Source organism: Peromyscus leucopus, chromosome 3 (assembly GCF_004664715.2).
Source record: "Peromyscus leucopus breed LL Stock chromosome 3, UCI_PerLeu_2.1, whole genome shotgun sequence".
NCBI lineage: Eukaryota > Metazoa > Chordata > Mammalia > Rodentia > Cricetidae > Peromyscus > Peromyscus leucopus.
The window spans coordinates 133,885,240-133,912,391 of record NC_051065.1 but is presented as its reverse complement, the minus strand read 5'-3'; the positions used below and the strand labels follow the sequence as shown (position 1 = coordinate 133,912,391).

At 37.8% G+C, this 27,152-nt stretch overlaps 1 protein-coding gene across 3 annotated transcripts in view; it reads left to right on the top strand.

The window, feature by feature from the left end:
* The first annotated feature begins 7,048 nt into the window (after positions 1–7,048).
* Pik3c2g (phosphatidylinositol-4-phosphate 3-kinase catalytic subunit type 2 gamma) overlaps positions 7,049–27,152 on the top strand; it is a 347,375-nt gene continuing 327,271 nt past the window's right edge. For 2 of the 3 annotated variants that reach the window (XM_037204040.1, XM_028872205.2), the window contains exon 1: positions 19,290–19,417. The gene's annotated coding sequence lies outside the window, so the exon portion shown is untranslated. Of the gene's footprint in view, positions 7,118–19,289; positions 19,418–27,152 lie in introns of those variants that run through there. The other variant, XM_037204039.1, reaches the window with a different exon arrangement.

The following is a 27,152-nucleotide window of genomic DNA, read 5'->3' as shown; positions in this document are numbered from 1 at the left end:
CTCTTTTACATTGGTTCTGTGTTTCTTATTTAATAAGACAGTTGGTTACATCTACAGGGGTTCACTTTTTACCTCTGATTAGTTGAATCAGTAATTCCTAAGTATATACAAGCATTCACAGATAGATATGTGTATATAATCACTATTGTTCCTTTATTAGTAGTAGTTATGGTTATTTATTTACATCTATATCTGCCCCGGCCAGCAGGGCTTCAACGGGTTCTCGAGCACCCTAAGGATGGAATGATAGGGACAGGAGACACAAAGGAAATAAACCAAGACAAGATTCTGATCAAGGTGCAACTTTATTTTTCTCCAGGAGGGTTTATGTAGTTCCTGCAGGGTGGGGGAGCAAGAAGCTGTTATCTGAATAGGGTTGGGCAAGCTAACAGGATGTTTATGTAGGATATTTACAGGGTGAAAGGGTCAAGGGCTCTGACTCAATGTCCTGTTGCTAGGCAACCTGACTGTAAGATGATCTCGTTCCCTGTCTTATCTGGGGGGTCTGTATTTTTCCACTAACTAGAGATTCTGTCCTTGTCCCTGACATATATCTAAATTATTTATATCATATTAATATTATTAATTACAAATACTGGAACATTGTTATTTTTAAATTTAGTCTTTAGATTATAGCATCATAAATGTTCTAATACTTTGCTTGGAAAATCCTTTGACTCTTCCCTATACACTAAAATTACAATGTAACTATTTTTAACTATTTTTATTTTTATCATATGCTCTTCTGTGCTTCCAATGCAATGATATGAGTAATGTTAGAACTTTTTATAATTTCTCATGAAACTATAGCTCTTAAGATGGCTTAGTGGTTAAAAGAACTGGCTGCTCTCCCAGAGGATTCAGACTTGATTCCCAGCACCCACATGTCAGCCCACACCCATCTGTCAACTCCAGTTCCATAGTTTAGGACACCCTCTTTTATCCTCCTTGGGCACCAGTCAAACACATGTTGTGCACAGACATACCCAAGACAAAATACTAATGAACATAAAATAAAAGTAACAAATCTTTAAAAATTAAGAAAAATGTATTTTAACTAGGGTTTATATAATTTATTTCACTGAATAAATTTCTTGCCCCATATCTAATGCCACTATTATTTTTTATCATCTTGACTTAGTGTTCAATTTCAATTTTAAAAGTTTCTCATAGTCTAGGGAGATACTTCATTCAGCAATATGCAAGCATGAAAAACTGAGTTCAGTCCTCCAGAACTCACATAGAAATGCTGGGTATAGTGAGGCAAGGGTGTAATCCCAGCGCTGGGTAAGTAGAGACAGGCCCTGGGCTCTTTGCTTAGCCAGCATAGTCCACATGGTGAGGTCCAGGACAAGTGACAGAGTATGGATTGCCCAGAGTCCAGGGAAGATGCTATGTCGGCATGAGATATCTGAGGTGGGGGGGAAATCTACGTACATTATGCTCTTATGTCTGTTAACTTTATTCCTCTATGACAAAATTCCATCTATACGGCTCCAGCTCCATCAGTCGTTCATGGCAGGAATAAATCTAGATACACCAAGCTCTTTGTCCATCTACTTTATTTCTCTGGGATGAAATCCTGTCTACATAGCTTCAGTTCCGTCCTGACACTCAGTTCCTCTGTGTCCCCTCATTCACTGTCTTCTCATCATCCTGCTAATGACTAAGCTCTTATGCTTCCAGCCTCATCTTTGTCCTCTGTTTCTTAGCTCTCCATCTCTACTTGTTCTCTATTCCTGGCTCTGATGAACTCTACAAAAGTTCTGCCCTACCATCTACAAAACCTCTGTGTTCTTCCTTTTTCCCTTGGGCATGCCGTTCTGTCTCCTCTACAGAAAATGCCTGTCTCTTCCCCTCAACATGTGGTTCTCTGCTTCCTTGGGAATGTTGCTCCACCCTACCTTCCACCTTGATATGTAAAAATCTCTTTTGTTCTCAGTCAATTGCTCTGGAGAGCCACTAGGCCTCAAGGCAAGGGGATGGTCTGAGCTTCATTTGCACAAGAAATGAAGCTATGCATCTACCACCTGCTTGGATTTGCCTATGTGACCTTATCTAAGTAATGGCCTGAGCAGGAAGTTCACATACACATTCTATGGGAATTGTGAGCACAAGAGATTCATAACAAGGCACAGCTGAATATTAAGCTGTATAACACCAAATAATCCATGCTAGATGGCTTCCCACTTGACTGACCCTTGGCCTGGTCAAGGTATAGCTTTAATACACAGCTGGACTCCTTATAACATATTCTTGTGGTTCACCACAAGAGAACCCGATTACAGCAGGTAGGGAGACAGTGGAAGACACCCAGTGCCAAGCTTTGTCCTCTTTATTCATGCTCATGCCCATGAATGCACACCCTTACACACTTGTGCACCCATAAGAATACACACAGTCAGATACATATACAAAGTTTCCACATGAACGGAGATAATCACAAGGTTTTCCCTATTTGGTTGATGGTATGTAAGGAAATATTAATTAATTTTAATAATAAAAACATTGTCAGTGTAAAGCAACTTGGTTAAGACTGTTGTTTGAGGTCTTATAAAAATGCTGTACACAGAAATTTGCCTGTACATGTAAACATAATCTTAAACTATAGTTTTTATTTACTTGTATGTATGGTATTTTATTATTTGTTTATTTTTCTCTAACCATATTATTAGGTTAACTTCACAAGGGTGTTAGTAAGTATACATCTTTTCCAGTCTCTAAAAAACGTTTATCCTCAGGGGCTGGTAAGATGGTTCAGTATGTTAAGTATTTGCCCAACAAGTGTGAGGACACAAGTTGGTACCCCAGGACCCACACAAAAGCCAGGCATGGCATCCTGTACCTGTACTAACTCCAGTACTGGAGGAGCAAAGACAGGGGGTCTCAGGGGCTCACTGTACAATCTAGGTGAAATAGTGAGCTCCTGATACAATGGAAGGTTATGAATTAATACGATTCTCTATCATCCTAGACTGCCATATCTCAAGATTTAAGAAAGAGGGAGATAAGCCCGGCGGTGGTGGCGCACGCCTTTAATTCCAGCACTCGGGAGGCAGAGGCAGGCGGATCTATATGAGTTCGAGGCCAGCCTGGGCTACCAAGTGAGTTCCAGGAAAAGGTGCAAAGCTACACAGAGAAACCCTGTCTCGAAAAACAAACAAACAAAAAAAAAAAAAAAAAAAAAAAAAAAAAAAAAAAAAAAGGAGGGAGAGGGAGATAGAGAAATGGAGGAAGACACTCAGTGTTGAGCTCTGCCTCCCATGCATGTGCGTACAGATGAGCAAACCTACCAATAACATGCACATCCATCACACACAAATGCATCATTTTAGATGTGCTTCTCCGCCACAGCGGCTGGTCACAGCATGTCTGATAACTCCTTCACTTTACAGACAGCCCTTTGGAGATGTAGGCTCCCTTGAAAGTTTTAGTTTTAACTCATAATCATTGAAGTAACCACAAGTTCAGCGTTTGTGTCTAACACTTAGCTTTGTCCTCTCATTGCATCACTGGAAGTTTTCTTGTCTTTCATAAGAAATATGATGACTGATCTATATGACTCACTGCACTTAATTTTTTAGTAATAAAGAATACATTTTGCATTAGCTCAAATAGCAGTTATATAGATGAACAAGCTGCAGTATACAGACACTCAGTTTTAATGAGTGAAACCCTAGTATTCATCAATTGTCCGTCACTGTAAAGAAATGCTTGAGATAAGTCCACTGAGAATGAAGACGAGTTTAGTTTTAGTTCATGGTTTCCATTCATGGACATGTCATGAGACAGAACAGCATGGAATGATTGTATTACAAACAAAGCTGCCCACATCACAGTGGTTGGAAAGTAAAGTCAGAGGGGAAGTATTTGGCATCACAACAACCCTGTCCAAGTCATGCTCCCAATGTGCTAATTTCTTCCCATTAATCCCTACCTCAATACAAACTCTTAGCACATTAACCACCTCCCTACAGCATCAAACCAACACGTGAATGTTGGGAAACATTTCAGATCCAAGATACAGTAGCACTCATGTTAGGTTGACATGTACAGAGGACAAAGACTATGTACAGAAAGGTTTTCACATGGATGTGAACAGAATATCAGCAATATTTCCAGAAATGGTATAAAGTTGCATGTTTCCATGTGGTGTATGGCTCAGTGTGGAAGTCAATGCTCCTTACAAAAATCAAACATATTTCTAAAACTGATAAAGAGTCTGGTGAGATGGCTCAGATATTATGAGTGTGTATTGCTCTTGCAGAGGACCCAAGTTCAGTTCTCAGCACCCACATTAGATGTTTCATGTCCCCCTGTAATGCTAGCTCCTGGAAGATCTGTTGTCTCTGAACCCCATAGGCAGCTGCAAGTACATGCACAAAACCTCATACAGACACACAATGCACATTAGTATAGTGCTTCCCTAGCATGCATGAAGCTTTAGATTTGATTCCCAGAACCACATAAATTGCATGTATTATCCTTTACTAATACACTCCAGCCAGTGAATGCTAATTTTAATGGTCTATGTTATTACCTGACATACACATATAAAGCCCAGTTTTCTATGAAATGACAACTGTGTCTCCAAATGCAAACACAGGATAGTTTGGTCAGAAAGGGGAATCAACCATCTTTAAAGGGCACCGTTTTAATTTTTTTCCTTTAAAAATGTATGTGTTATTTACTTCATGTGTATGCATGTATGACTGAGTATAAGTAAGTAAACTGTACACATGCAGGCAGATGCTGTGTATGGTGATATATTGTGTCCCCCAATACAATGTGAATCCTAATAAACTTACCTAGGATCAGAGGACAGAACAGCCATTAGATAGGCATAGAAGCCAGAAAATGGTGGCACACACGCCTTTAATCCTATCACTTGGGAGGCAGAGATCCATCTGGATCTCTGTGAGTTCAGGGCCATACTGGAAACAGCTAGGCATGGTAACAAGAGCCTTTAATCCCAGGAAGTGATGGCAGACAGCAGAAAGGTATATAAGGCATGAGGACCAGGAACTAGAGCTGTTTAAGCTTTTAGTCTTTTAAGCAACACAGTTCAGCTGAGAGGCTTCCAGTCTGAGGGAACAGGATCAGCTGAGGAACTGGTGAGGTGAGGTGGCTGTGGCTTGTTCTGCTTCTCTGATCTTCCAGCATTCACCCCAATAACTGGCATCAGGTTTGATTTTATTAATAAGACCCTTTAAGATTCATGCGACAGCTGTGTCCAGGAAAGAACATCAGATGCCCTGGAGGTTCAGGCTGCTGTGAGCTGCATGATGTGGGTGCTGAGCATAAATCCTGGGTCCTCTCTCAAAGCTGCAAGTGCTTTCAACTGCTGAGCCATGTCTAGGCTCAAGGACATCATGTGTCAGTCATCATTGTTGCTTATGCACTGGCTAGACAGGCTTAGTGTTGGAAGCTTAGGATACTCAGAACTGAAAAAGTCAGCTTGTTATTTCAGGGAAAAGAACTGAGTAAGCTCCCTATCAACAACAAAAATCAACCTTTGGAGTAAAAGATCACATTTTATAAATCCTACCACTCTGAACTTCCTATGTTCTGAGTGCTTGAAGAGGTAGATCACTAGTGAAGTTAGCAAATGTGACTAACTGGTTCTGCTACTGTAAAGTGAAAATGTATCAATATTTAGAATATAATGTTGTTGCTGTAGTGCTTCTCTCCAGGTTCCACCAAGCCCCGCAGTTCCACAATCGACGTATAAAATAATCATTCAGATGCTTATAATACTTATAAACTGTATGGCCATGGCAGGCTTCTTGCTAACTGTTCTTTTATCTTAAATTAACCCATTTCTATAAATCTATACCTTGCCACGTGGCTGGTGGCTTACTGGCGTCTTTACATGTTGCTTGTCCTGGCGGTGGCTGCAGTGTCTCTCCCCCCTTCTTCCTGTTTCCCCAATTGTCCTCTCTCCTTGTCCTGCCTATACTTCCTGTCTGGTCACTGGCTATCAGTGTTTTATTTATATAGAGTGATATCCACAGCATAATGTATCTCAGCAAATCTGAATTTTTCAAATAAAGTTCCATGTTCCCAAGTCATACAAATAAATAATGTTGAAAAATGAATTAGTGAATTTAACATAATTCAATATGAACCATTTGTTAATTGGATTACAGTTTCCATGTGCAACTAATATTTAAGTAATTACTACCTGATGACTTTGATATAATATTAAGTAGCAATATGCATGGGACTAAAAAAGTAAATAAAATAGTAATCCCTTTCCAAACAGATAATGGATAAAGACTGATTATAAAAGTATATTACAGTTTGCATCAAAATAAGTTCAAAAATAGCCTTTGGAATTCATCTAATAATAAGTTTCACAAAGAGTAAAAATGAATGACAATATGCTCCTTTGTTTGTTTATGGTATCTACATAGCACTTTTTTCTTTAAAATGTCTAGTTATTTCACTATGTGATACTGGATACTGATTTTTAAATCAAATTGACGAATACATGTTTTACATGTTTTTCTCTTTTAATTTGTAATATGAATATCTCAATGAGCCATACAAAATCTCTTCAATGATGTTAAACTTTAAGAATTTTTTTTAAAAAAAATACATTGAAATCAGAAAGTTTTCAAGGGAGCAGAATAGAACTCTAAACCTGAAGAAAGGAATGACGTCCATAGTCTTACAGAGAAATCATAGACCATGTAGCATCTAGAGCCACAGTGACAGCAACATGTGTGTAAGAGTCTCAAAGACTAATAGCTTTAAAGGAGGCCAAGCAAGCCTCTTACTTTACTGTCAGATCACTTCTTGGGAGTTGGTGAAGAAGGAGAGCTTAAACACCTAGGTTCCTGCTACCACCAGTGAGTTGCTAAGCTCTGGCGAAAATAGGTGTTAATGGAAAAGATAAGAGGTAATTTTGAGAGTTGTCGTACCAGTCACTTAAGGTGCTCAAACAAGTCACAGGGACATTCAGTCTTATTTGTGCAGCAGCTGATAAGCTAAAACAACAGTGAACAAACTCCACTGAGGATTAGTAAATTATTACATGCCACCTGAGCTGCTGGCTGCTCTCTCTCAGCATTGCTGACGGCCAAGCAAGAAAAGACGGAGTGAAAAAATGAAGGTACAGTGAGATATTGTAATGAAACTTTCAATACGATGTTTGCGCTCTACAGTTGTAAAAATTCTTGATTTATTTAAAAGCATTCCCTCTTTGATGCAATTAGAAATCCATAAGCAAACTTTCCATTTCTCTCTTTCTCTCTCACTGTCTGTATACAGATTAACTTCAAATGTTGTCTTCTGTAATACCAGTTGAAAAGAGCGGGATATAGCAAGAATTATTACTGTCATAATTTAATTTTTGAGATTCATGGTAAAAATCCATTTTAAAGACTCAGAAAGGTCATGTTTTATGTCATGATAGAACCTTACTTTCACCTGGTCCAAAGTACAACTAAAATTTAAAGAAAGAATAGGGTACAAAAAAAAAAAAAAAAAGAATTCAAGTTACTGCTGACAGCTGCCAACATTGGAATTAGAGGAAGCAGGCAGGACTGAAGTGCAGTCATTATGAAGGATGAACATGGAGTTCTCAAGATGCCAAGGGCAAGAAAATAAAGTCATTATCCCTAAGCTGTCAATTATTACTTTGCATCTGTTAGTTTATGAAAATGGCTTCCATTTGAGCTGCATACCCCATTGGCTATTATATCTTTCAATGCCAAACAGAATTTCAAATTTGAGAAGTCTCTATGTGATGCTGATACAAACTTTCATTTTACTAATCTAAAATATGTTTATAGGATGAAAAACAATGTTCTGCACACTTCAGAAAATATTGAAAGATACTCACCTCAGTGATATTGTTGTTCTAGGTACTACAATAGATAATTATAACCAAGTGCTGAAGGAAGTGAAAGTGCTTGGTTTGCAAGGTTCCAGGTTTCACCGACACTAGATCTTTGCACACAGAACAAACAATTTATCCAAGTTAGTACAGAATTCTATCAGGCAATTAAATGAGGTTAAAATTCATGGACAGGTGGGTGTTTCTAGTTCAAGGCAGAGGTTAACTGCCCTTGAGATGAATTAAGGATGAGACATAACTGAAAGTTGGCACAGCCATATCTGATGGGAATGGCAAAAGTCATAAGGCCAGCACAGCTGTTTGACAAATATCTAGCAAAGCTGAGCCACATGATGGCCGCCATGCCACCTTTGGTTTTGATCTCGACCTGTTGCATACTAGGTGGACTTAAATTATTCATAAGAAATTTTCCATATTAGATTGATAGAAAATTTCTTATGAATAAAAATGGTTATAAGAGATAATTGTTTATCAATGATGATTAAACTTGGAAAAATGATTGTAAAAAATAACCCTGTTCTGTCACGGTTTATCAATGATGACTAAAAGATGAGCAAAAGGAAGTGAAACATGTGTCCAAAACCAAAAATGATATGATCTATGTTTTGGAACAACATGAATTTGTCCATGCTCACTGAATTCTGTGTAAATAAAGAAGCACTCTGGCTGCTAGTCAGTCAGGCTGCAAGATTCTCCAGACTACCATGGCATGACTCACTCCTTCCCTCGATGACTCCTTCCCTCCTCTCTGGGACCTATCAACCTCCAGGGCTGGCAGAAAGTACCAGAGTAAAGAGCAAACTTTATACTGCTGCTGACCTGGAAGTCAAGAGTTCGGATCAAATGAGTCCTTCTTGCAGAACCATCCAGAATGCCTGGAATAAGCAGCATGTCAGATGGTGATCATTTTAGTCATTTATTTTAGCAGCAAGACAGCCATGCAGGCTGAGCTCCCATCTCTTCTCATAGGTAGACATACATGGAAACTCAGTGGTCTTCAAATGCTTGCATGGCACACTGTCATGCAAACTTACAAGGATCAGCAATGTCTACATAGGACATAGTCTATCCCTAAATTTCCCATGTAATAATATGATGGTCTGATGAAGGAAAATGATAGCTATGTAAAACAGAATGCTACTCAACAAATTCAGAGGGGTATTGGTTCTGAGGTGACTTCTGAATCCTTCTGATGTCCTTAATTCAAATACTTGGTACACCAGGTTCTTATATTTTGAATATTTTCCCCAAACCCCAAAACAAATAGAATACTCATTTTAAAGACTTTGTTTACTCAACCCAAGTAACTTTCCAACACAGAAATTATCAACGGTTCCTTTCCAAAAGCTTTTTGTACTGTCAGGAAGTAGTTTGTTTTCCCCCCCTTTAAATGCATAAAATGGACATACTATTGAATCAAACCCTAACTCTTAAGAAATTGCATGCTTCATTTGATCCTGGTAAAAAGAATCAGAAAAGGCCGACTGTCTCCTGTCACAGGCAAACAAAAAGAATGTCCTGTAATTAGAGAGAACATAGTAACTGGAAGAGTGCTAGAGGTCAGCTTGTCCTGAATGGTACTTATCCTGACATCCAGAGGCCAGCTTGCTCTCAGAGCTGTTTCTGCTTCCACCCACAAACAATAAGCGGCACTGGATAGTTGGAGAAGCTTTCCATGTCCGCAAGGTGGCGCTCTACAATAGTTAAAAGCAGGTTTGCTACATGTAGAGAAAAAGAGCCTGTTCAGGCTCATTCACATCCATCTTAGATGAAGTTTGGAAAACAGAACATGGACTCACATCCTGCTTCCCTTTCTTCAAATAATGTAAAGCTATTCATGTCTTCCTTTAACTGTGATCTAACTCATTGTCTGGAAAACACCAACACACAGCAGTTTAGATAGTGCATCATAAAAGCAAACTAGGCATATGAACAAAGTCGGTATTATCAGAAAAATATATCAATTTGATCCAAGAGAATGCCAACTTCTGTTTTGTTTTCTTTAGTGCCAAGCGATTACACATTTATGAATATCATTCTGTGTCATATAATTGCAGTAGATAAGCAATCTGTGTTATGTTAAGAATTAAAATGCAAAATTAGACGGCTATGGAAGATGTAATATTTAGTGCCAGTTGTCAAAAGTGAGAGACTTTTGACTTCAGCTGTAGGAGCAAAGGAAAAGCTGGGCGTGGGGTGGGGAGTAGACTGAAGGAGATCATTTATTCTGACAAGAGAGCAAAGGTTCTATGGACTCATGTGTGGCACTGAGGAAGTGAAACACTGATTTTAACAAATTGTTCTTCTATATGGAAGATCTAGAGTGTCTATGAAGCCTGGAACTTTGCAAACTTACAACACTCTCATTTCAGTCTGTATGGGGATTTTATTCCTAGATGAAATGAAAGCCACTGTATTTAGAAGAGGAACGTCCATGTTAATCATCAACTCATCAGTTTCTGGATTAACTGGGAGTTTTAGGTATGGTCAACTGCATTAACCCAGGGCGAGTTTGCCTGTTGGCAGTTACATGACAGCATGTCGCCGCGCTGCGGCACTAAGTTAACTGCGAACGCAATGATGTTAATGGAGAGCTGCAAACTCAAGAGACTAGTCCTGTGAGCGGTGAGAGGTACAACCACTTCATCATAAATGTCTCCAAGAGCATTCCTCTTCCACATAAGATGTGTTATAGCTGAAGACATACATTGAAATAAAGACAAAAATCTATCACTCAAACATCTGAAGGAACATGATGTTAGAGTTCATGGTTTTTTTGGTTTTTTTTTACAATTTTAAATTAACATTTTGAGGTAGCATACAAAGGGGGGGTCTTCACTATGACAGTTCTATATCTTCATGAGTGTGTTCTTATTCACCTCTCCAAACCTCCACACCCCACTACCCCTTTAACTGGTTCCCTCTTTCTCCTAATAACCAACCCTTCTGCTTACACATTACTGGCATAGCAAACAGGCTTTTCTTAAAATATGTAAAAACAAGGTTTGCGGTTTTTCAAATGTAACCATTGCTCTTCAGGGAATTTGAGTCTCAATACACCATAGATTATGTAAATATTCACACCACACCTGCTTTTTAGGAATGGAGAGGAATTACCTATATGAAACCAGTAATTTTTCTTGGATGAAAAAAAAATGAGGGTACTCAAATTATACATTATATTCAGATAACAGTCATTTTTATACCAGTAATATATCTCTGAATGCCATGAACTGTATGAAAACATGCAACTGTAGTTGTCCTTCAAATTATATTAAAATTACAGTTATTTCCAAGAAAAACATATTTCAGAGAAGGAACATTCAGTTGAAAACTATAAGTGAAACTTTCCAAATACTAATGTTTGGAAGTAAGTAGGACTAATATTTTTAGGTCATGGACAAAAATATCACAAATCTCTAGAGAGTACAGTTCCATATGGAGCATGACTTAGTGTGGAATGACATGATACATCCCTGGCTTCCTGTTGTCACACGCAAAGGGGACCAAGAGTCCCACTCTTACTTTGTTGATGTTGTTGTTTTCTAATGCAGTGTGTATGTGGTGAGGGTCACAAAGTTTCAGAACACCATTTATGAGCTATGAAATGCCACAGGAGTGTAATCCTGTCCAGATAGAGAATATTTCTAACACCTCACGGAGACCTTCCTCAAACATCTTCCAAGTCCCATTTCTATCTTGGGTCGGGAGGGGGGAATTACTGTCTAATTTTCTATTAATGGGGTTCAGAGCATGCCCCCAGCCCCATTATGACATCTGATGTCATAATGTATTAAGAAAGTCACCCTCTGACCTTCTCCTGCCCTATACTTCTAAAGTAGATTAACAGTGACACTGGCCCTTTCCTTCAAAGTAGCACATGCAGGAGAGGAAATAAAAGTCCTTATCTCCAAAGATACAGGGACACAGTAGAATCTGAACAAACAAGACATGCTGTTTATTACTGCTAGCTCACACCCTGCTGTTATCAGACCACATTTTTACAGGGCTATCTATTTCAACAAACTGAACCAAGCATGCCAACAATACACAAGTGTGCTTGCTTCTTGGCGTCTTCATTTATGAAAGGTCCTATGCCACGTGAAACTTTTATCAACTAAATCTGCCACCTTCTCTCTTGTTAATTTGTCTCTTATTAGGGAACTTTGACAAGAACCATGACATAAAGAAATTACATTTTCTCCCTTACATGATCATCCAATTTTATTTCCACTTTTATAGATCTCTGGGATTATCCTATCCAGACAGTCTTTAATTTACTCTGACAGGCAATAAAAATCCTGGTGTCCCAGTGTGTTCCTAGGTTTGATCACAGTACATAACACATGGGAGTAGATTGTCCCCATTCTTTGACAAAAGGGAGTCATTAATATGCACCATATTAATTCCATAGCTGCAGTTATATTCTGTTCTCTTGTCCAAAGATTTGAAATAATCTTTGTCTATTCCAAACCCTAAAATAATTAGATCCACCAAATTTCAAACATTAATAATGGACAATATGGTGTATTTTGTATGTACTAAACTGTGATTTTATTTGTATGTTAATAAATAAAGTTGCCTGGGGGTCAGAGCTAATAGCAAGCCATAGCAGAAATCTGGCAGTGGTAGCAAACGCCCTTAATCCCGATCACACGACAGGCAGATCTCTGTGTGTTCAAGGATACAGCCAGCATGGAGACACACACGTTTAATCTCAATACTAACTATAGAAGACCTGGAGGTCTGTATAGATGGGCAGTGACAAGGAGGTCATGTGTTTGGGTTTACAACCAATGAGAAGGCAGAATAGAAAGTCAATAAAAAGGACAAACACACAGGAAGTAGCTCTCTTGCTGAGGAGGACAGCAGCAGCAGTGAAGGGTAAGGTTTTTAGCTCTTAGCTATTGCACTGACCTCTTGGGCTTTCATCTCTGCATTGGCTCTGTGTTTCTTATTTAACAAAACAGTTACATCTACAGGACAATAACATTGTATAGTTTTCATCTGGATGCTCCTTTTCTGAAGTATACTTAAAAAAAAACCCTGTAATTTCCAATAGAATTTAGAGAATAAGTATTATACATTTTCATGTGCCTTTTTATTAAGTGTTGGGAACCAAACTCAGAACTTCAAACTTGCATGCTAAGCCTCTATTTTACTTATGCAAGTAAATGTTAACAAAATAGTTATTTGAGCCTATGAATGTTAACTAAGGTAGTTAATATAGCTTTCATCTGTGGGTCTGGAATAAAAATGCATAAAGTGGAACACTAAATTAGACCTAATTCCTCTTTTTTTGTTCTTGCTCTCTGGTAACAATCAGCAGCTGAGATTTGCCTTCTCAACCCCAGGCCTCCATAATACCAGCATTGAAGCAGGTGTGTAAGTTGGGACCAGGATGCAGATAGAAGGGAGAGTATGCTATTATTTTATGGTTAGACAGCTCCTTTCTTGTATTTCATAGAACTGGTAACTTGGTTGAAAGGCAGGAAGAGAAATAAGGCCTTTGATAGGTTGTTGGTGACTATGGAAGGAGAGGATGAAGGATGCTTGGGCACAAGTTGCAACCTACTCACCAGAGATCCAGGAATGCATATCCCTGCATGCATCCCTCCTTCATACACAAGCTCAGTATTTAAAAGTCCCTTGCAGGAAAAGGAAAAATAGAGAAAGTAGAAGAGCAGACAGTTTGACCACTGCCATTTTTATAAGAATTCAAATCCTACTAGAGAGGTGTTTTAATATTCCCTTCTTGGGCAGAAACATAATTTCTTTGATTGAGTGGCACATACATTGTTGGGGTGGGGGAGAAAAACATTTATGGTCCCTCTTGTCTCCTCTCTTGGAGATCCTCTGCCCCTAGGACCAGAGGAATAAGTTACCTGTGGCTAACTTGACTCATCTTCACTCACTTCCCCTGGTAATGTCAATATTCAGTGAGTGAATTCTTTATTCTAATTTATCCATTACAATCTGAAAACTGCTTGATTACCCTATAATCATCCTCTTCTGAGAAAATGACAAACCATTCCTTCCTTGGAGCTGTACATGTGTATCTATATTCTGTTGACAGCTGGAAACTCTAATGTTGCTTTAAAGGTCAGGTGCACACTAGATTTTCCAGATCAGTGCAATCCCCACAAAAACCGAGCATTGGTCCAGTCGCTGACAATCACATCTCTTGGCAAAAAACCTCAGCCAAAGATCAAATTCTCAGGCAATGCTGCTATGCTTGCAGAGTGTCTTCCTCTATGTTTTGGTTTCTTTGTTTAGAAAATTTTCTTCTCCTTCAATTTAAGGGTATTTACTTACTTTGAAGCTATCTGAAAATAGCATTCTGCTAATAAAATATCACCTTTAATCTGACCTTTGGAACCAGATTGGACTCATTCACTGATGGCTTTAATGTGGCCACATGAAGAGGCCAGAGGAGTATTTACTACTAAAGCTACTTGTCTAAAGCCATAAATAGGCAGAATACACCTTGCCACAGCACACTAAGAAATTACCAACATCCATCAGCACACAGTGTTTTCTCAGTGTTCCAAATTTTCTTGAACAACTGGTAAGGGCTGAACCTTTTTTAGGCAATGAGTCAATCTGAGAAAGGAATTCAAGGGATAGTTGTATCTATTGTTTTCTTACAACATAGTCTAGATCTGTAGGTCTTTAGAATGTAGTTCCTGTGCTTTGGATGCCCATACTTAGCTGTGGGACCCATGTCTCTTTAATTGTCTTGTGCAGGAATATATGTAGGTTTTTCATAGACAAGGTATGCTTATTTATATTTTATGTGTATTTGCTTGCATTATGTCTGTGTACCATATGCATGCAGCTCCTGCAGAGGTCAAAAGAAGGAGGCAGATCTTGACAGATCTCATGGGTCATGAGCTGCCATGTAGCTGCTGGGGATTGAACCTGAGTTCTATGGAAGAGCAACCAATACTCTTAACTACAAAACCATCTCTTCAGGACCCAGGTTATATTTCATTTAAGATTTAAGTGCTATTAAAAAACAGAAGGAATCCAAGACCTGTGGTTTTATAGGAGGTTTTTAAAAAAGATGTCTCATTAAACCATTGCTAGCCAAGTGGTAGGTGGCTCAGTCTCTTCAGGGCCATGCTGTCATCCTACATATGGATTCAGAAAAGCTCCTCAGCTGTTATCATTGTACAATGGTCAGAAGGAGGAATAAGTGCCAGGATGCAGCGTACACTGTCCTCAAAAGGACAGTGTACCCACATACACAAAACAGCCAGAGAACTAATTATAGTTTCAGTTCCATTGTCTATAACTTAGACTATCATATCTCTCATTGGAGTTTCATATGACCAATTGAAACTCTATCATAAAATGAGATTAAGAATGTATATGGGTAACACTTTACAGTCTGGCATGCTACTGTGTTATTTAGAAAAACCTAAATTTTTTTTTTTTTTTTTTTTTTTTTTTTTGGTTTTTCGAGACAGGTTTTCTCTGTGCAGCTTTTCGCCTTTCCTGGAGCTCACTTGGTAGCCCAGGCTGGCCTCGAACTCACAGAGATCCGCCTGGCTCTGCCTCCCGAGTGCTGGGATTAAAGGCGTGCGCCACCAACGCCCGGCCTAGAAAAACCTAAATATTTTAAGAGTGAAAGATGGATCTAACAAAGAGAATCAAGTGCTTTCAGAAACAATGAAAGGTAGAAGTTGTTCATTCTAGGCTGGAGCAGAGCACAATGGAGACAAAGTCTCCAGGGCCTGAGACGATCCTGCTGGAACTATGGAGTAGCAATATCCCACTTTAAAACTAAGCACCAAATCAAAAGTCTGGATGGAAATGTCACTCCTGCCTTTGTTGGGCTGTATTCCATTGTGAATATACCCAGTCTTGTCTTCAATGAACCTTTCATACTTGTTTATTCTTCAGTAACTAGATAAGATTTCAAAATAAAGTGAATGGATTAATTTCACTAACAAGCATAGGCTTGGCTTGTACAAGCTTTGGAAACATCAATAGCAATTTCTTGCTCTTTTATCCTGGGTTTGAACACATACTACATTTGATAGCTTAAAAGTTCTGGCTTTTAAAGACTTCATATTCTATTGATCCCTTTACACTTATCCCTAGCTGAAATGAAAGACAGGACAAACAACTTTCTTTAATATAAGAGCAGTGTGCCTCATACTCGATTTTCAGATAACTGTCTTCTTCTGTTTCCTATAATTCAAATAGAGATGTACAAGTCAGAGCATAGTACTCACAACCCACTCTGTGTGCTTTTCACAAAGATACAGAACAGTTCAGATGGCTTTGCTCTAGCACTAGGCAGAAACTACACATAGCACACAGCAGAAGCTGTTTGCAACACACTCCACAAGAGCAGAGAATTGCCACTTTCGTTCAACACACCCTGCATGATAATAATCAGTGGCTGAAGGTCCAGCAGATTCTGTTGAAAGTTTGTTAGTTAGTGGGTAAGTTTCTGCTTCAAAAGGTTTTGTGCAAAGACATCAAGAAGAGAGGGAGGAGTATGCTGAGCATATGTAAAATACGCATGCAGTCAGTCTCAAGGTTTGGAACACAAATCCTTGCATTTAGTTTTGGAAATGATTGTCAACTTCTTCCCTACGTACAAAGCAATGGTGAAGTCTTTGCTGACTTAGAGCAAGAGTGTAGCCTGATAAGCTGGCATTTTGAACAAACAAATCTGATTTGCCATAGAGTGTGGGAGGTGACTTCTACTGAGAAAAACAATGTGGATTTGGGCACCAATTCTTTAAGGCAGATCAGGAAAACTCTTTAGGAAAATATTTGACTTTTATTTTTGATTTTTGGTTTTTGAGACAGAGTTTCTCTGTGTAGTCTGGGCTCTCCTGGAACTTGCTTTGTAGACCAAGCTATCCTTGATCGTGGAGATCTGACCTCCTCTGCCTCCTGAGTGCTGGGATTAAAAGCATGCACCACCATGAGCAGCAACACTTGACGTTCTTATGAGCCAAGCATAATACCAGCCAGCAGCAAAATCACAGGCCTCTTTAATCCCAGAATGCTCCTGTGTGGAGATAGGAGGCAGAGACAGGAGAATGCAGAAATGCAGGGATCAGATAGCCTGGCTTACACAGTAATGAAGAGGCTCTATCCCAAAACATGGTTGAAAGGTGAGAACTCATATCTGAAGGCTGTCCTATGAAGTCCACACACGGGACATAGCATATCCCCACAGAAATAAGCATGTACACACACACACACACACACACACACACACACACACACACACAGAGAGAGAGAGAGAGAAACACAGACATAGACAGAAACATACACATATATAAATATATACATGTGCATACACACAAGCACACACACATAGACACGTTCATGCACACACATGTATATACACACACATATAAATATACATATATGCACAGATATATGTGCACCCACATATAATATATATGCACACAAGCACACATACACACACACACATATATATACATACATATACACACGTGCACACACACATATACATATACATATATATTCATACACACACAGCATGGCTCCTTGTCTTTTGTATGCCATCTCAGTGATACAGTGTGATTGTTTTGTCATAAATGTTTTATCTGAAGACAAAGTATACTAATTATAGATGCAAGGAATGAGATTATTTAACAAATGCATAAAACAAGACATGAAATATAAATTACAGAAATAGCATAACTGCCACTTGATTTTTTTGTTAATAAAAACTTCTACTAAAATAGTTAAGAACACATGTTAAGCAAGGATATTTATGACATTGAAGGGCATACTTCCAAAAGAAACACAGTACAAGGTTAACTTCCCATCCTTTCCTGTTGATGATAATTACTGTCAGACTGTTCTAACCATAATCTTCCACTTTTACCAAGGTTAGATTGTTCGATTTACTCATCCCAGCTTCCTTAGGCCCAGCCCATAACTGGATGTAGACTTTCCTTAATGCATGATAAGAGGTTTACAGGTAGAAATATTTCCACTTGGGGGGGTATTTTCTTATAATAATGCCTTGTCTTAAAAACAACTCAGATATTTTATATGTTTATCTCACTTGAAGAACAAACGCTACACATAAAATCACCACAAATCTCCTTGGTTCTGTAGAGCTCCACAGATGTAGATCAGCGTGGAACACTTTCCTGGCACATGGAAGGCTCTGGGCTCAATCCCAGCACTTAAAAAAAGCACCAAAAAGAAAAAGACAAATATAAAGAACACAAATCTAAAACATCACCAAAATGTAAGGGTGTCAGTGTTTCTCATTGTGGCACCACACTCTCTTCAAGGTTGAGCTACCTACCACTCTGAGGGAACTTCACTTCAAGAGTATATTGGACCTCAGTTTTCTGTCTTCCCCCATCTCTCTATCTCTCTCTTTCTCTCTCTGTCTTCCTCTATTTCTCCCCCTCTCTCTTCCTCTCTCCTCCTCTTCCTCTATTTCTCCCCCTCTCTCTGCTGCTTCTCCTGCTCAGCTGCCTCGAGAGGAATGAAACATCAATCATGATATGCTGTGTACTACAGGTACAACACAATGGGTGCCAGAAACTATTGACTAAATAAAACCCCTGAGACATTGAGTCAATATAAGTGTTGCCTTTTTAAAACAAGATTTACTCCCATCTTTTGTTATAACAACAGAAAGTTAACATGCTTATTTATATATAAGAGAAAGTGTGCACAAGGGAATCACAGTTTTGAAATGTAAACATAGTAAATATCTTCTCACATGCAGTTTTTAAAGTGAACACAATTCTGAAAGTTCTATTCTCTGCACTTGTACCCAAGAAATCAATCTTAGGAGAAACTGTAAAAAAGTTAAAAGGCAGACAAAAACAGAAAGAGACAACAGATGGCATCATATTCCTGCCTTTGGCTGAGCCTCCCTTACCTGGAGCCAAGTATGTGTTGACTTGAGTTGGTTCAATGTTTCCACACATGGCTCAAAGTCAAGAGCAAATATACCTGGTCTATTTCAGTTCAGTCTTTGAAAGTATTTTCATTTTTGAGGTTGTTTCTTTGTAAATTTACTATGAGTTCTGAGGTGGAAAAGTAATGTTTATCATTTCTAAACTTAATATAAAAAGGCACATAGTGATTTATAATCTCTTGGTGTGCCAGACTTGCAGGCTTACCTCAGCTCCTGACACTGGAGCCACTGAGTCCTCTCTATGTGCTATCACAAGCAAATGTGATTTGAGGAAGAAAGTGCCTACCTTATGCACGTAGTTTCAAAAACATGTCTATGTTTGTATCCTGCTGTTTGGAATTTATTGGCATAGATTCTTCACAGCACACAGAAGCTAACTCATTGTTAGGGTTGTGGCTTCAATCTTATATCTATCTTGTCAGCACAAACACTTCTTTTACATATGACCCTCCAGGGTGATGAAAACTAGATTCTCAAACAAGCCAAACCGGTCAGACAGGGATAATAGTTACCAGGACCAGGAACATGTGAGACAGACCTGTGTTCGTTTCCATGAGTCCAGAAGTGAACTGAGATCATGTATAATTTCAGGGAGAAATCTGCTCCAGGTAAGAGATTCAAACAAAATGCTTCTTGTCTTAAACATGAAGGAAGATAAAGTGATACAAGTACCTTATTGTTTCAAAGTGTTGAATTATGCTATTCAATGTTTCTGCTATATTTTGAATTAGAGATCTGGCACGTAATTCTCCCTGTTCTGGAAAGCTGATTCTTCCTTTCTTTCTTGCCTTTCCTCTGTTTCTGCCGCTGTCCTCTTCTCTCTGTCTCTGTCTCTGTCTGTCTGTCTCTCTCTCTCCCTCTCCCTCTCTTTTCCTCTGCTCCCTTCTGGCTCCTCTTCTTGCTCTTATCTCAGGCTGTTATACCCCTCAATTCCACTGATATTATTTGTGCTGTCTCCTAAATGCTCTTAATTCTACATTTCTGACAGTGGTGAGCTACATTCAGTCCTCTGGTAGATTATCCTTCACATTCATGTTTTCCAGTCTGGTGTATCCCCAGTGACATGGCAAAGAGAACCTACTGTTCAATAGAAGCAGTGTCCTCCTAGCAATGGGTTCCAAACCGGCAACAGGTCATGGGGAAAAGAGCAGTTTCTGTCTATCATTCAAGCTGAGATCTTGCTGTATCTTGTCTGCCTACTTCCTTACAAAAAAAAAACCACTGAGGACCAATATGGGCTAATGTGTTACTTCCCTAACCATCTGACTTGACAGACAATTACTTTTCTGATATATGGGGTTGAAAAGAGAAGTAAGATATGCCCCAAACCTTAAAACTCACCCTAACATGTGCCATGTGTACACTGCTCATTTGGAATGAATTTTCAGATGCAAAATTGTGTCTCAGGTAAGCACAGGGAGAGAGGATGAACACCTGCAACACGCACTGGTAATAACACCAGTCAGCTCCGATTTGAATCAAGCCTTTCTTATCCCAACTCGATGTCTCATTCCATGGCATGCTTCTTGTCCTCTACAGCACTTGGACCAGCTAGGAAGCAAGGTTGTGAAATGAGAATAATGTAACTAAACTGTGAGAAGAGGAAAGAGAGAGAGACAGAGAGATAGAGACAGAGAAAGAGAGACACACAGAGATTTTATCCAGTGAAACAGACAAGTGTTCACTGATAAGCAGGCTCTTGTGTTGCTATTGTGAGGTCCCGATCATGATTTCACAATGTGTCATCATAACTGATATCAGTTTTCATGAGGAAAATTTCCCTAGTAAGCAAAAATTAATATAATTCTCATGACACTTAGAAAAGATGACAAAAAAGTTCCTGTCTATAAAATTATTGCATTTATTTCTAACTAAATCAGTGCTATTCTTTCAAATTCATGTCCTGATGAAAAAGCATAAAGATTGTCATGACAAAATGAATCTTAATTTTTTACTTACAAATATTTTCAAATTATCAGTTCTTAGCAATGATTCTCTTGTGAAAAATATGTGCATCTTCAGTCATTTTTTCCCATTTCTTTTTCTGCTGAATATTTGGTTCTGTATTGCATATTTTGAAGATTTATTTTCATCTCCAGATTAAGAGTAGATGTGCTGTGTATCCCTGACCTTACCCAAGCAAAACTGTTTTTTTTTTTTCTTGGAAATTTTATTTCTAATTTTTTTTATCTTACTGATTTCCCCCTTTGTGAATTATGTAGGAATCTTTTTGAAGTTTAAGAACATATGGTCCTTATTTAATTTTTACTACAGCAGATTTAGGGAGAATAACCTATATACTTCCTTTTAATTATATTAATAGTAGCCAAATGTGCAGTCAGATTCTATAAGTAATACTTGTCCTTGGAAACAAAGCATATTTTCTAATTATTTGGTACAATATCTATGGCCACTACATCAAATTAACAAACTAAATTTGTCAAATTTTCTGTAAAGCTAATGATACTTTGTCTGGTTTATTTATAAATGTGAGATTAAGATTTAATAGTTCCACTGAGAAGGTGGGTTTATTATTTTCTTGTGGTGCAGCAAAGGGTTGCCATGTATGTTTTGAGAATTTTTTTTAGGCACAAACCTCAAATGCCACATGGCAAATAGTATTCCCTTCTGGATTTTACATGGTCTTGCTATAGCCCTATTTTATCTATTTTAAATATAGCCATACTAGCTTACTGTGGTGCTTTTGTTACTAATTACCTAGGATATCTTTCTGGGTTTTGAATTTTAAGAAATATTTATCCTTTTCTTTCTGGTGTATCCATAATAAAATTTCCACATACCTTTGTTAATTGCTCCTTTTTACAAACACAACTTAACAATCTGTAGATTTTATGTTATGTGCAGCTGACTTACATGTACATTTATCTAGTTATGGCATGTGTATTTTTTATTTTTCTCTATGTATTACTAATATATATAATTAATTCTATATTATATTAAAGTTAAATGGTATATAATCAATAAAAATTTTAATTATATTACATATAATTACATCAATCATTGATTTTTTAATAATATATATATTCTACTTCAATTAACTTAAGATATGACAAGGCACTTGAGAACAGTATAACCCTTTTCTGTACACACACTCACAGTAGATAATTCTTCCAGTTCGACTGACTTATTTTTTGTTGTTTTTCCATATTCTCTGAGGACTAGTAGGAAAGGACATTCCCTATCACAGGTACATCAAAACTTTAACAAGTGTTCTGCAGAAGCCTAAAACTATGACTTTACTTATTCCTGAATGATAAAAATAATTTTGAAAATTGGATATCCTAGACCTACATCACATAGATCTCACCTATGATCTAATTTACAAATCTCAGTTAACCTTGATAGTCTACCTAATGACATTCTCATCTCATAGGAGTGAAATAATGTTGTAAGCATCAGTTTAGTTATCTTGTTGTTGTGTATACATAGGAGGGCTTCCGTACGTTTCTGTTGCTGGAGGGCTTCTCTCCAGGTTCCCCAAGCCCCGCAGTCCCACAATCCACTTATAAAATAATCACTCAGACGCTTATATCACTTATAAACTGTATGGCTGTGGCAGGCTTCTTGCTAACTGCTCTTTTATCTTAAATTAACCCATTTCTATAAATCTATACCTTGCCACGTGGCTGGTGGCTTACCAGAGTCTCTACATGTTGCTTGTCCTCGCAGTGGCTGCAGTCTCTCTCCTCCTTCTTCCTGTTTCCCCAATTCTCCTCTCTCTTTGTCCCGCCTATACTTCCTGCCTGGTCATTGGCCATCAGTGTTTTATTTATATAGAGTGATATCCACAGCACTTCCCCTTTCTTCTTTTTTTAAAAAGGAAGGTTTTAACTTTAACATGGTAAAATTACATATAACAAAACAATTACCGAGCAAGAATTATAGTTACAATATTAAAGAAGATGTCCTATCTATCTTATATTTGTGAGTTTAAGGTTTTATAGCTAACATCTTTTATCATAACTGAGGAAATTACGACTATCTAGTCTTCAACTATATTTGTTATAATGTACATATATTTCTACTCTTATTTGAAACATTTTTATATTGATACAAATGTAAATTTATATCTGTCATACTTTATATATGTTCTACTTCTGTTTAGGATATTCGGTATATTGATATATATTTAATATTATTGTCATATTGCATATCGCACTATATATTCCTACCTCTGTTATAAATATCTTGTGTATTGTCACAATTTTGAAGTCATCGTTCTTCACCATACATTTGCTTATAGACTGTTTACCTTATTTACGTGAAGCCTTAGTCCTTAGGTTATTTCGATAGATAAAATTTATAGATTTATAGTCGCCTATGCTTGTCATCTCTATAGTTACGTTAGTTAGGTTATCCAGACTTACAGATACATAGGTTAGATGGGCAGGTAATCTTCAAACACTTCATAGACCTGGAGAATATGGCATTTAAATAACTTAGAATTCTGTTGACGTGAGACACAATTGCTCCTGGCTGCACCAATTGATCCCGAGAGAATGTTGGGCTTCTAAGACATTTCCATTTGGAAGTTTGTCTTTTGGCACAAAATGGCCTACTGGGCAAAGAACTGCCCTTGCCTTGATGGCTGACAGTACAAATGCAATGCTCTCCTTTCTGGACAAGCGGGATACAAGGAAAGCGACCACTGTACTCTGCCAAGACAGGGTAAGATGGTCTTTCAGAAATCCTGCTTCTGAAAATGGTCTGTCAGATACTCTAGGCCTGTAGCCAATTTGAATGCACCAACAATGCTGAGAAACATTAGGTGACTGTCCAGGCTGCCAGCTGTCTTGGTCTACTCTTGCAAGATTCCCGAAAGTTGCTTGCATCCATCTACCATTTCTCAGGTACTATTATGTTCCTTCTCAGGTCTTTGATGGGATTGAAGACTAGCAGTTATAGTTACAACTTGGTATATATAATATCTTAGATAGAACATATTAAGTATTAGATTCAGGTTCTTTAGGATAGGACACCTTTGAATGATCTTTATAACATGCTGTTTACCTATGCTCTATACTTCTCTGGATTTTAGTATGTGTTTCTTGCTTGATATTGTTTGCATTGGTTGTAGTTCCATCTTATCTAGGTCATTATCTCTCATTATTTCTGGACAATATTTGATAACCATTCCTTTGTATATAGTCTTGTATTAGTTTAGGACCTTCTTATTTAGACAAAAAGGGGGAGATGTAGTGGGTAGCCATTCCAGCTTGGATCTGGAAGTTCCAACCCCCATTGAGACTCTGGCAACTGTCACGCCTACGAGGTGGGGTGAGGGGAGGCACCGGGGGACCCGAGAGCTGGATGGGCCAGCGCTCGCTCTGGGCGCTCTCGGTGCCGGGACGCTGACCAGTGCAGATTGACTGTGTAGAGCTCCAGAGAACACCGTTGGACTGCATTACACCTTCCCCAGACCCTGCGACCTACCCATTACTTAATTTGTGAGTTACGCCATTAAATAAATATCCTTTTAACTACGTGGAGTGGCCAAAATAATTTCTCCAATACGTTTCTGTGTGTCCACATATGTGTTACTCTACAAGATTCTCTAAAGAATTTAATGGGAAAACCTTGTCTATGTTCGAAACCCCTTCTCAGTTATTCACTGGCCATTTTCTTCTTTCCTACAGGCTTTCAACTTACTTTGCGGGTACACACAGACATAGTAAATGTTTCAGGATTATTTTAGATTTCGTCTCAAATTTACATTGATTTTATATAAGAGCATGAAAAAGTCTTATGCATAATTAGCCACTCTGAATACTACTTTACAGCTCATTGTATTTATTTAATGGAAGTGTCTCAATTGATCAAAAAATGCCCTCTTTTACTAGCTCGTATTTAGTATTTTAAATCATTCACCTCACACTTTTATCATTTGGGGGAATTTTGGGCACCATACAAGAAGGAAAATCCCTGGCTGGACACTCAGAGTTGTGTGACCTTTCCTGAGGAGATAAGATATATCTATTTTCTCCAGATAATATAGTAAGGACAAATCTGCCCCAAGTAAGGTTTTTCACTCAATCAACTACTTCTGATTAATTGCTGGCATGAAAGACAGCATTGAGAAGCCTTGATTCATTCAGATTTCTGTTCTTGAACCACAACTGTAATGAGCTGGTTCCTGCTGTTACTAGAAACTTAGCAAATATAATTCTTTTTTGTCATTTGTAAACAATAAATGTTATTTTTCTCAACTTGTCTCCATAATCCTTGCCAATTATATATATATATATATATATATATATATATATATATATATATATATATATATGAACCTTTTATTTTAATACATGATAAAATAGCAGCAGTAATATTCCCCTTTCTGATTATAAAATGGAAGTTTTGCATGAATTTCAATTTTGGTTTAAATAATCTCAGGTCTTTCTCCTTGCTTCTTAATAGTGAGTGAGTGAGTGTGAGTGAGTGAGTGTGAGTGTGTGTGTGTGTGTGTGTGTGTGTGTGTGTGTGTGTGTGTGTTCTCCAGATATTGATGTCACTTGTCTTTCTCTATCACTCCCTTGTTTATTTGTTGAGGCTGGGCCTCTCCCAGACCTGGAGCTCACTGTTTTAGCTGGACAGCCTGTGAGCCCAGCTATCTACCTGTCTATGCCTCCCCAGTGCTGAGGAGGGCACATACCCTGAGTATGGCCTTTACATGAATGCTAGGGATCCAAACTCAGGTCCTCATGCATTTATCCACCCATTACCCATCTTCCCATCCCATAAAATGGTTTTTTTTTAAGTATTGTCTAAACATATTTGCAACAATATATTTTTTTTATTATTTATTTTTTTTTTATTCTTTTTAGGGAGTTGTGAGCTGTCATGTAGGTGCTGGGAATTGAACCTGGGTCCTCTGCAAGAGCAGTCTGTGCTCCTAACCACTGAGCCACCTCTCCAGCCCCATTGCAACAATATTTTAAACTAAGATAATATCAACTGATTTTGAAATAACTTCTCGTGATACACATTTCTCATTAGAAAACTACAATGACTTCTGAGTACTCATTTACATAAAATTTGAAAAATTTCCTGTTATGTATGATAGGCAAACTGAATGCTTGGCAGAAAACATGTTTACCTCCTGAATGGTGAAAAATTTCCCTAACGATAAAGTTGAACACAGTCACTTTTCTATCCCCTTTCTTTTTTCACTAAAGTGGTTCAAGTATTTTTTTCTTTTATAAGTGTGTGTGTACCATATTTGTGTGTGGATCTAAATAAGTATTTAGAACTATCTTTTTTTATCTGCATTGGTATCCATCTCAATTTTTTTCCTCTTTACTTTTGGGAGTTTTCTTGATGAAATGATTGGTCTCTTCTAAGCATTAAAATTTTAGCATTACATCTTATCCATTCACATCACCACTTCCTTTTCTGCTGTCTTAATCTTTTAAATTTTTATTTTAAAACTCATATCCATGCTTTATAAATTATTAATTTAATTAATATTTTAAGTCAAAGATTATATTTTCAGTTTTTGATTATGTTATCTCATTATGCTCAATATTTGATATCTTCTTTTATTAATTTCCTTTATAACAATTTTTCATTTCAATGCTATTTTGTATTTTATTTTGTATGTTGTTTAAAAAAATTTTTTCTTAATTTTCAAAAGATATATAGCTAATTTACTTAAGCAAGTATTATTTTTAGATCTAGTATGTCCTTTCTCTATGTGTGTGTATGCATGCATGTGTACATGTATGCATTTGTGTACCTGTGTGTATACCTACCTGTACATGTGTGTGTGAGTGTGTGTGTTTATTTTGAAACATAGTCTCACTATGAAAGTCTAACTGTCTTAGAACACACTGTGTAGACAAGGCTGGCTTCAAAATTACAATGTCTACTTTATCTGCTTCCCAAGTATTGAGATCATATGCTGAACTGTGAAGCCTGGGAGACAATAAGTTTTTAACAAACACTTTATGTCTTGAAGAATATTTATGCATTTATGATGACGTTTTATCTAATTACTCATCCACTGTGAATGAGCATTTTTTCCACCATTTACCCAAATTATTTGTAGCTTATTCTGGCTTTTCTCATTGTGTGCCTAGCTTCTGTTAGGACAAGGCTCCAACATTCTGAGCATGAAAAACAGGAAGTGAACATATCCTTCTCTTTTCTTGTTGCTAGCTGTAGCTTGATTTCCCTCTGAGTTCTGGGCTTCACCGTTTTTTGCTTTTCTTGTCCTGTTAATTAGTTCAAGCAGACAAGCTTGCTCTAGGTAACTAAAAAGAATACGGTTTTCTTTTGCCAGGACTGGCCTTTCTCTTCATTTACATCGCCAAAACTTATCTCCCT